Source organism: Condylura cristata, unplaced genomic scaffold, assembly GCF_000260355.1.
Source record: "Condylura cristata isolate star-nosed mole 26May11 unplaced genomic scaffold, ConCri1.0 scaffold00016, whole genome shotgun sequence".
Lineage (NCBI taxonomy): Eukaryota > Metazoa > Chordata > Mammalia > Eulipotyphla > Talpidae > Condylura > Condylura cristata.
In genome coordinates, this window is record NW_004567117.1 from 40,009,152 (window position 1) to 40,020,502 (window position 11,351).

General features: G+C 34.8%; 1 protein-coding gene across 5 annotated transcripts in view; it reads left to right on the forward strand.

Annotated features, from left to right (window-relative positions):
- Positions 1-11,351, forward strand: part of KIAA1468 (KIAA1468 ortholog) — a 79,425-nt gene that overhangs the window by 896 nt on the left and 67,178 nt on the right. The window lies entirely within an intron of this gene.

The following is an 11,351-nucleotide window of genomic DNA, read 5'->3' on the forward strand; positions in this document are numbered from 1 at the left end:
CTGGCGTGACTGTGCTCTCCCTCCTACCTTTGCCTGGACTTGACGTTTGCGCCCGGCTCCCCTTTGGAGTCTGTATCTATACAATATCCAGTTTCTAGTTCACCGACTACCAGAAGGTTCCCTCGTAAACTAGCTTATCGCTGTCATCGTTTATTCCTTTTCCTCCTCTTACCTGAATCACCGCCACCAGGAAATAATGTTTCTTAAATTGCTTACTGTAATTCTTTGATTTAAAGTCGAGCGCGAAAAGAATGGGGAATACTCAGCAAAGTTGCTCGGCAAAGTCAGATCCACTTAACAACCCTTTTTGTCTTTGAGATGACTTTCCCACCCAAACATTGAGGTTTCGGTTTGAATAAAATCTGTGTCCAATTTCGATGCCAGTTCAGTAGTTTCCAAAATTACAGGCACACTCCGGAGCAGGGTCGGCAAGTTCTGTCTGCCATTTACTTTTTATCTTGTCATCATTTTTTGCAGTTCAGAGTAATCCTTTACCCCAATCATCTTGTGCTTATAACGTTACTTATGGTAAAGATGTACACTGGGTCCCCAGTACCCCCTTTTGAGAGGCACTTTAGATGTTTCCCTTCCTGCTGGTGTGAGATGTTTTAGTGTTGTTATGTACGACATATGTATGGTATACATGAAGTTTACTAACAGAAAGTTAGATATGTAATTTAAAGTGTGTTAAAATTGACCATTTTTTTTGTTTCTGTAGCTTTAAATAGGACCAGAGATTTAGCTGAGAAACTCAGATTCAGCAAAAGTACAGTGCATTTTCTATCGAAGTACATCCTCAATAGATCCCCTTATCTAATATGGACTTTTTCTCAGTGGGTACACATATATATATTTCATATATAATATAATAGCTTATTTTTACATCAGTTTGTGCCTTTCACATCTATTTTGTATCTTAACCTCCTTCAAAACCCCAGCTCTGATATCCTCTTTGCAAATGTTCGCTACACTCCCCACAGTTGCTTGCCGCCCTCATTGTACTTCTTTCAATAAAAGTACCCTCACCACCCCCCAACATTTTTTTTAACCAAGGAAAAGACATGATGCGAACAGATACTTCACCAAAAAAGATAAGCTAGTGGCAAGAATAAAGTTATGATAATGGTAAAATGCTCAGGAAAAGGAGCTCTGATCCTCAGAGTAATTGATCCACAATGAGATACCACACACTCTCACTAGGATAAGTTAAATAAAAAGACTGAAAATACTAAGTGTTGGAGGAATGCATGTAAATTGGAGCTCTAATGCACTGATAATGGGAAATTTCAATGGTAGAACAGTTGGAAAACAGTTTCTCAAAAGCTTAATATTAACTATATGACCCAGCAATTCTATTGCTAGGTGTTAAGCAAAAGAAGTGAAAAATGTATTCTTTGAAAAATCTGTACAGGATTGTTCTTGGCAGCTTTATTCTTATAGTCCAAAACTTGAAAAACACAAATGCCCACCATCAAATGAATGGATAAACCAAAAATGGAATGAACCACTAATGCACGTGACCAGGTGGATAATTTCAAAAACATTATGCTGAGCAGAGAAGTCAGGCAGAAAAGAGTGCATGTGCTGTAATTCCATTTATATGAAACTTTCGGACAAACAAAACTTACTTATGAAACTGGTTCTCAGTCAGGGAAAATTGCCCCCTCGCCATCCCCTCACATGACCAAAGTCCTTTATCAAATCTGTGCTTTGCAAATATTTTCTCACAGTATAGTTTGCTTTTTTAAAGAATAATGTCTTTTGAACATGTTTTATATCATTAAGCAGAAAGCCCAACTAATAACTTTTTCTTTAATGATTCATGCTTTTATGTGCTATACATGAAATATGTTCCTACTGCAAGATTGCAAATTTTTTTTGTTTAGAAGTCCTAAAGTTTTAGCTTTTACATGTAGGTCAGTGATGACAGGACTGCCTTTTAATAAAAGCATGATAGAAAGATGAAATATTTATTAAGTATCCCTATAAATATAGACCTTTTCAGCTTAAGCTATAATACTATACAAGTGTAAATATACTGTATATTTTAAATAATAATACCTATAAATGTCTTAATGCAGTCAGAAAGTAGATAAATGGTAAAATTAGTCTGTAAACTGCTTGGTGACTCAGCTACTGACCACACAATTTATATTTTAGGAATGCTAAAGAACCTTTCTTCCTGGACTACTGCCTATTTTTAAATGTTTTCTATATTTAGTTCTAGCATGTTGATTGCTGCCTATGGATTATGATTTTACAATGTCCTCTAAGCAATTTATTATTGACAGTATAAAGATTGGTAGTATGGACTTCTAAAGCATTAACTTGCCTTTTTTATGTATTTTGGTTTATGTCTGATCTGATAGTACTTTTTCAGAATAATCACTATACAATCAAAAGTAGTTTTCTTTACTTAATGATGTCTAAGTTTTATTTTGCAAGATACAATGAATTTTTTCCCTGAATATCTGATGATGTCATACATTACTATGATTTTTAAAAAATATATATTTGGTTAGCCGATGATAATATATTTCTCATATTCATTTGGTCTTCATCCTTTTCATAGCTCCCCAACACCTAGGAATTTCCTAAGTGTTAATAGTGATAAAGATGTCTCATTGTGTCAATGAGGCCACTTTTGGGGGAAGCACCCGCAGCTGGTGAGGAAACTAGTCTTGTGATTAGGGTTTGGAACTAACAGTCCCACCCCCAGACCTGCTGGGAGGAGTGAGGGGTTGGAGCTTGAGTTCTGTTACCAATGGCCAGTGCTTAGTCACTCATGTCCACATAAGGAAGTAAGCAAGCACCCACAAAAAATCCAAAGGTAGCTTTGGAGAGTATCTGGGATGGTAAACATAAACGTTTTGAAGAATGATTTACCAGGAGGGTGCATGGAAATTCTTAGCCTTTTCCCCATGCCTCTTGCTATCTATATCTTCCATCTGCCTGATCCGGAATAATACCCTTTGTAATAACATCACTGACCTAGTGAGTAAGTGGGTTTCCTGAGTTCAATGAGCTGCTCAAGCAAATTAGTTAAGCCTGAGGAGGGTGTCCTGGAAATTTCTGATGTATTGCCAGTCTGTCAAAAGCACAGGTAATAGCCTGGTCTTGTGATTGGTGAGTCACACAGTGGGATGTCTTGGAAGATTGAGCTCCTTAACCTGTGGGATTTGATGCTATCTCTGGGTAGACAATGTCACAATTGAGTAAAATTCTCCAACACCCTGCTAGGATCAAAGAATTGTTTTTTAATGTGGGGAAGCTTGCACATCCCCATTGCAGTTGATCTGCAGGAGCCATACACAGATATTTATAGAATGCTTTACTATTTACAGAGTAATGAGGCTTTTAAAAGGTGTTACAAAGTCTTCATACTGTGTTTGATCTTTTTTCTTTAGCTAGAAGAATAATCCACCTTTATAAAAGATTCAAATATTTTAAAATATTTAACTTTACAACTGATATTTTCAGAAGAATTTCTGTTAACTAGTTTAAGATGCTTTAAGAGCAAATCTCAGTGTTGGATAAATTGTTGCATCATCACAATATTCCTAAGTCACTTCATAACGTATTAGAGTTTATATCTTACATTTATCATTACTTGAATATATACATAGCATATATGTGTATATAAGATACATACTTTATATATGTGTATATAAGTAATGGTATATATTATAGGTGTGTGTGTGTATATACACACACATATGTATTTAGTAGGTTTTGCTTTTTGAGTAGATTGAAAGAGGGAAGTTATAGCAATGTCACTAATACTGACCAGGTTGTAATACTTTAGCCAGAGAAATGCTGTTTCACTTGAGATCCTGGAGGCCCCTTCAGAATTGGACTGTAATCTCATAGGATGAATCAGGTTTTTGTATAGTAGAGACAGAAGGTGGTCACATGGGAAGAGAGCAAATAACTTATGCCTCAGAGTAATATCTTTATTTTATTCTGATTTTACCATGCCCTCAAATTTTATAAGACAGCTTCTTAGGAGGCGTCATTTATGACTGAATGTGTCATATGCACTTGTGAGCCTACAACCTTCCTGAGTCATCTTCTCTTTTAAAAGTTTCCATTTTGTGGTCCTGCTTATCTTTTCTAGAAACTCTACAGGGTATGTATCTTACTGTGCTCAGTGTTCTTTCACTGTGCCCAATGTTCTTTTCTTAATATCAGGATGCTAGCCTGTACTGATTCCAATCTTCCAAAGTTCCCATTTCTGCCACTTTATGAAGGGCATTCTTCTTTGATTAGACTTGGCTTAGCACTTCCTCTGATTTCTGAGAGAGAAAATATCAACAGACTATTTCTAGAAATTGCTCGATTCACTGCATTTAGCTAAATGATCATCTGTTTTATTAAATTTAATCTTTGTTGCTTATACCTTTCTAAGTAGTTTCAAAGTTAGTATTAATTTTTGTGGAAAAGTAGATATTTTCACTGCCTAGCACAGTATCTTAATACATTTGATATGCAGTATTTTACATTGATTATTATATTAAATTTTGTCATTTAAAGATATATAGGAATTCAAAAATAGTTTAATGAATATCCTTGAGCTTCTGTACTTTAAGATAGGCTTGTGTAGTACAGATAATAAGGTAAACTTTAAGATACAGAGGAGTCATTGTTGACTGTGGTAAAGGAATAGGCCTTTGGACCAAGTAAAATTTACATTTGACCATCAATGAGAGGGAACATTTAAAACAGTTCCTTTATTTCTTGGCCATATTTAGACTCTTCTGCATAAGGAAAAGGAAGTGAGGGTAAAGAAAGATAATACTTATTTTATATTTTGCTTTGCTTGAAACATCTGGGAGCATGCTTACCATTATGTGGTTGACCACTTAATAAAGTGATTCCACTTGGGCAGTTGTAACGGTGCAGTTTGAAGCCATTGCGGTACTTGGAGTAGGAAACAAGATAGGGGTATTAATCAGGGAAAACAGACCTTATTTCTATCAAAAATTAAATTAGCTTTTCTATTTTTTGAACAAGAAAGTTAGTGGTGACCCAGGATGTTACTTGCTTGTTTACTTGTTAATTTGGTAGAAAAAGCCTTTTTGGATTGGTGTAATGTTCATTATTTTTTTTTTTAAAGATTTATTTATTTGTGCATACAGAACTGGGGTACAGGCAGAGGTGCAGGGGCAGTGAGAGGCTTCACCAGAGACAGAGTGGGGAGCACAACAGGCAGATCAACGAAGTACACTGCTGAGGGGAGCAGCGGGTGGGTCAGGAGAGGTCTGCCATGCCATGTGGGTCAGCTCCGGGGCAGGCGGGAATCGAACTCATGCGGAAGCGGCTTTAGATTCTCAGTGCAGTGCTTTAACCTGCTGCGCCACCAGGGAGGGCCGGTGTAATGTTCATTTTGCTAAGTGTTTTGAGATCAAATGTTTGGTTAAGTTTGGTTAGACTTTTGTATATAACTTTTTTTCTTGTGCCACCCTCCCCCCCCCATAGTTTTATAATAACCACTTAATTTTTTTTACCTTGATCTAAAAATATAATCTGTTTATATTTAAATTACATATCTCAGTTAACAAAGGAGTTAAATATTACAGCCTTTTATTTCTTACAGGTAATTGTTTTTATTAACTTCTAGGAGGAAATGTAAGATAAAGTTTGATTTCTTATTTAAACTAAAAACCTACTTGTTGATAATTAACTAAAAAATTTCGTCCTGTTTGACTATACTTTGAACATACTGCCTCTGTAACTTGGGGGAGGGGAGGATTTTCTTAGGTTTTAGGAATGATCTGCTTCAATTCCCTTATTTAATGAGCATTTGTTTTAATACTGCACTGAATTTTTTTAATTAAGGTATAGTTGACAGTATTGTACTAGTGTTACTTATACAATAGTGTATATGTACATTATGAAATGTTGCCAAAGTAAATTTAGTTATCCATTACCATACATAGTTAAATTTTTTATCTTCTGATGAGAACTTGCAATGTTTACTCTTTTAGCAAATTCAAATATATAATATTGTAAACTATATTCAACATGCTATATCTATGTATCCCCAGGACTTATTTTTCTTAGAATTAGAGTCTGTGGTTGCTGTGTGGTACAACACTGATGATTCTAACTCCACATAATACATACATGCAGGAAATCTGTATAGGAAAATATGGACAAATTGAATAAAAATTGGTTAACTTTAAAATAGATTCCTCAGAGAACCCAATACCCAATTGAACACAGCAATAGTGCTCTAAGATCCACCAAAGATAACACTTCATGCCACAGGATCAAGAAAACTGTCCTCGGTTGATGGATTGAACTGAGCAGATAAAGAGAGGTTTGATAAGAGTAGTTGTGGAAAGCTATGCAACTGATGAAGCAACAGTATGTCTGCCAGTTTACACCGTTTTATTTTTGCATTTGTAGTACCAGCATCTGTCTTCTGTCCTGTTTTCTGCCAGATATGTTACCTTGGGTTTATCACTTTCTTATTGTGCATGCAGGAGAGTTATTTCTGCCCATACTAGTCATGGGTTTTTAATGTTTTTATGACAGTATGTATGTGAAAGCAGGTCATCAGTATGAAAAGGAGACTGTTTTATTTACATTTGCGTGACCCGTGCCCAATACTGTGCCTGACAAGCTGTGTTAAATAAATGATCTCTAAGTGATAATACCCTGTAGTTATGAAATTTTGATATATTTTTAGTGAAATTAGCCTTTCTCTCTTTAACCTACTTCTTTAACTCTTCCTGAGCAAAATTGAGTTGAGGCTGATCTTTCTGGAGTCAGTCACATTATCAAACGCAACTTACCTGAATCTAAGACATCTGAGCCTGCAGGACCTTACATACTATTTAAGGGAACCATCAGCTGATGGCTTGTTGTTATCTGTTTTCTCTGTCTCTTCTAGTTTCATGACCCTCAATAATTTGTTTCCTTTGCCATAAAATGCAGATGGTAATGATTCCTTTTGCAGGGAGATAGAATAAAAGTAAAATAAGCTTCTGACACAAAATAAGCGATCAAAAAATGTTAAGTATACTAATCTGTTAATTACCCTCCTCTTTACCTAATAGCTTTTTATATGGCAGAATCATCCAGCATTATAGAAGTTTTAATTTAAGGGAAAAATAAAGTTTTCCCTTAAGGGAAAAATAAACTTTTAACTCTCTTCCTAAGTTTAAGTCTCTTGACTGCAAACTGAAAGGCTTGAAGTCTACACCTACTAGCTTGCTTACAGATTAACTTGATTAACCTTTAACATAAAGTCACCTGATTGTATTATTGTTATGACAATGTGTACATGACTTTATTCCAGTAGTTTATAAACTTATTTAAGGCAAGGAACAAATCTTAACTAAATTTATCTTTGTAGTCCCCTCTGTGGGTAGTAAAGATTCACTGAATGAATGCATAACCTGGTTTTCTCATCTGTAAAGATGAGGGAAGAGGGTTAAACGCTCTCTAAGGTCCTCTCTAGTTCTTAAATATTGTGAACATATACATCAGTGAAAAAGGAACCCCAGCTTTTGATATTTATTTATTTATTGAATATGTATTGTATTTTTCTTTTGAAAGTTACCATGGCATAAGTTTTTAAAGAACATTTTAATAAATGAAATTTAAAGCTAATTGCTTGGTATTTTTCACCCTATCCTATAATTGTAATTCAGTATTTTCATAACTTTTAAATTATAAAATTTATTAAATGTATTCAGTGTTATTAAGGGGAACATACCAAATACAGAAATCAAAAATTCAATGGGAAGAAGAGTATGTAATGAAAATTTTGAATTCTTATAATCAATTATAATGAGTAGCTTACTATATTTACAGAAAACATTTAATACATATATGAGCATACACAAGCACCTCAGAGCCTCAGATTCCTTAAAAAGGTTTCCTCTAATATTTTATTGAAACTTCTGTCATTAACCTGGTATTCTGGTCACTCAATAAATGTTTAATTGAAATAACCAATATCTACCAGTCAGCAGCAGCTGCGCAATTTTTGTGATGCATTTATTCTCTGAAGTACTATGTAATTTCCATAAAGATACCATTTCATCTCTCTCCCTGGTGGCACAGTGGGTTATAGCACTGCATTATGAAACTCTCCAAAGCTACTGCAGCAGGAGATCGATCCCCCGCCAGGCAGCTGACCCACACGACAGAGCAGACCTCTCTTTGCCCTCCCACTGCTCCCCTTAGGAGTGTATTTCAGTACATCTGTCTGTCCTGCTCCCCACTCTGTCTCTGGTGAATCCTCTCACCCACTACACCTCTGGCCTGTACCCCAGTTCTGTGTATATAAGCAAATAAATCTTTAAAAAAAAAAAAAAAGATACCATCTCAAAGATCTGAGACTCATTTGTTGTAAAGGTATGCTGTGTCAGTAATAAATGGTAAATGTAAATATAAGGGCTGCTTTCATATATGATTTGTAAATCAATATGTGTGCCTTGCAGTCATACTGTGTATCTTGGATTTAGTCCTCAGACTTAATGCCTACAACAGGTTTTACCAGTTTGCCAACTACAATGAAATTTCCTGATTATGTCAGTTTGTGACTTGTAAAATGAATTACCAAGAAGTTACACAATCTAGAATTTTAAGAAATGAGTTGTGGTGTACTTCATATTAAAAAATAGGTGCCTTCTAAAAGAAAAAGAAAAATACCAGATGGTGGCACATGGGTGAAGTGGTGGTGGGAATTCTAGAGACTGCAACCGAGATGAAAAAGCATACATTGTATGAAAATGGAGACTGATGTGAAAAATACATAAAATAAAAAATGTTGTTTTAAAAAATGGTGGCTTCTTTCTTAGTAAGAGAGGTTAATTTCCAAACTCTTCCTCTTTCATATTACAGTTATTTGTAAAAGCATTTGCTTGTGCTAAAAGAGAATTATCACTGACTGTACATTATCTTGGAACTATAAATTAGTCTTTACATTCAAGTCGACTTTACTTACAAAACCTACAAAATCTATTATAGGTAGTCCAAATTAAAATCTCATTTTCCTGATGTGGTAGAACAGGTTTTTTTTAAGATTTATTTATTTATGTATACCGAACTGGGGTACAGACCAGAGGAGCAGCGGCCATGAGAGAATTCACCAGAAACAGAGCGGGGAGCAGAACAGATAGATCCATGAGGTACACTGCTGAGGGGAGCAGCGGGCGGGTCAGGAGAGGTCTGCTGCGCCATGTGGGTCAGCCCTGGGTGGGGATCGAATTTGCACTGGAGACTGCAGCTCGCTTGCAGTGCTGAGCTTTAGCCCACTGCGACACCAGGGAGGGCCTGGGAGAACAGATTTTAAATGAATTAGATTTTTGGTTTGATATAATGTTCTTGAAATCATCAGCTTTTGTTGTAGAGTTTGAGGTTTTTGACTTGAAACTAAAAAGTTGTTTAAAATATGTTTTTCAATGTCCATAATACGAGGTTGAAAATTCCATTGCATGTTTGGTTTCTTCGAAGAGTAGTATTCTGGCAGAGCTGATTCTTTGATATTTTAAAATGGCAACAGCATAATGGAGAATGATGTATTGTGTTCAAACAGGTGTTCATCTGGGTCTATATGTATTATTAAAAATACAAGAAGGAGGAAGAGAAACACTCAGAATCCATTGCTACATAGATAACATAATAAAACAATATCTGAAATTAACAACCAACATCATATGTAATATTCCATGAAAACCAGAAATAAAGCAATGACAGCTGGTATTACAACACTAGAATATTTGTTGATGAAAATTGATGCTACTGGGTTTGTGTATGTTTTAATATATGGAGTGGAGGCACCAGAGTAGTTAGTGAGAAGCTAAGATGCCAAAAGATAGAGTCTTGAAGTAGAGTTTTCTATTGGGGCAAGGTAAGCGAGTATCTCAGAATACTACTCGCAAGATAAACGAGTATCTCAGGAAAATCTAGATGCTCAGAGAATGTGTATAGAAATTCTCACACACACAACCAAAGAAAAAAAGAGTACACACCAATATATTTTTCAAAGACTGTTCAAGTTCGCTGGCATTAAAAGACCTGCATTTATTAAACTAGATTAATTTTATACACATGTTAAATTCCTGAAGATTAAAAATAATCTGTTGACAATTGCTATCATATACTGCTGATGGAACTCTAATTCCTATGAATACTTATTTTGGAAAGTAATACAGGATATTCAATCAATATTTAATAAGATGACATTCGCACTATAAAGCATTTTTTAAAAAGCATTCTGTGAAGTTGTTGGTATTCACTTTCTACATATTCTATATCTACACATTCTCTGCTGCAGGAAACTTACAAGAAAGGGTATCTGGGAATTTTAATACCTCATTTAGTGGTATCTCAACTTCAATAGGGTTGGGGTGATTTATGTAGTTTCTAATTTGTCTTTATATTTATGCTATGTATTTATATAATTTTAGAGAAAATATTTTTATGGTATATTACAAAACGTTGTGGAAAAGTGGTCAAATTAATGTTCTGTAAATAGTTGGGAATTTCAAGTGTCATATATATTATGTCCCAGGAATTCCATTTTGTAATATATCAGTTGCTTACCAGCCACGTGTATGTATAGATTAGTGCTTTATTCCAGTGTACCATTTTATATTTTCATTCTTTAAAGATGTTTAAATAAAATAATTAGAAAATTTACCTCCTGTATTTTGAAATTTATTTTCTTTTAGTAACTGCCATTGGTTTAGTTTTGAAAGAGGGAAAAAGCACTCAGATTACCTTTTGCTTCTTAAGACAGAGATAATAGCTATTTTCCAGCATTACAACTTTATTAATTCTAGCAGTTACATTGACCCTGACCAATTTTTAATTTAATTGTTGTCTTAATCTGGGCAGATAATAATACATTTGATGTAATTTTTTACACTGTAGGATTGAATTTGTTTTTTAGTGGGTTCCTTACAATTTATAGATGCTTAGATATTGAGATATATCTATATCTAGTCTATGTCATTAGATAAAGATACATTGAGAGAGAATTGTTTGTTACCTTCCTTTATAATCTGAGTGCCTTTGATTCCATTGGTTGTTCTTGCTTTTTTAAATCAAATCAGCATTTAAATTATTGTTATTCTGGATATAACATGCTGTTTTTTTCTCTGACAGCTAAATATTTTCATTTTTGGTTCCTACAAATATGATGCACCCAAGTTTCTGTCATTGATTTGTCTTGGTGACTTGTGGGCTTCATGAATTTGTATTTGTCCCAATTCTTTTTTTTTTTTATTTTTTTTATAAGATGTATTTATTTATTCGTACAGAACTGGGGTACAGGCCAGAGATGCGGAGGGTGAGAGGATTCACCAGAGACAGAACAGGGAGCAGAACAG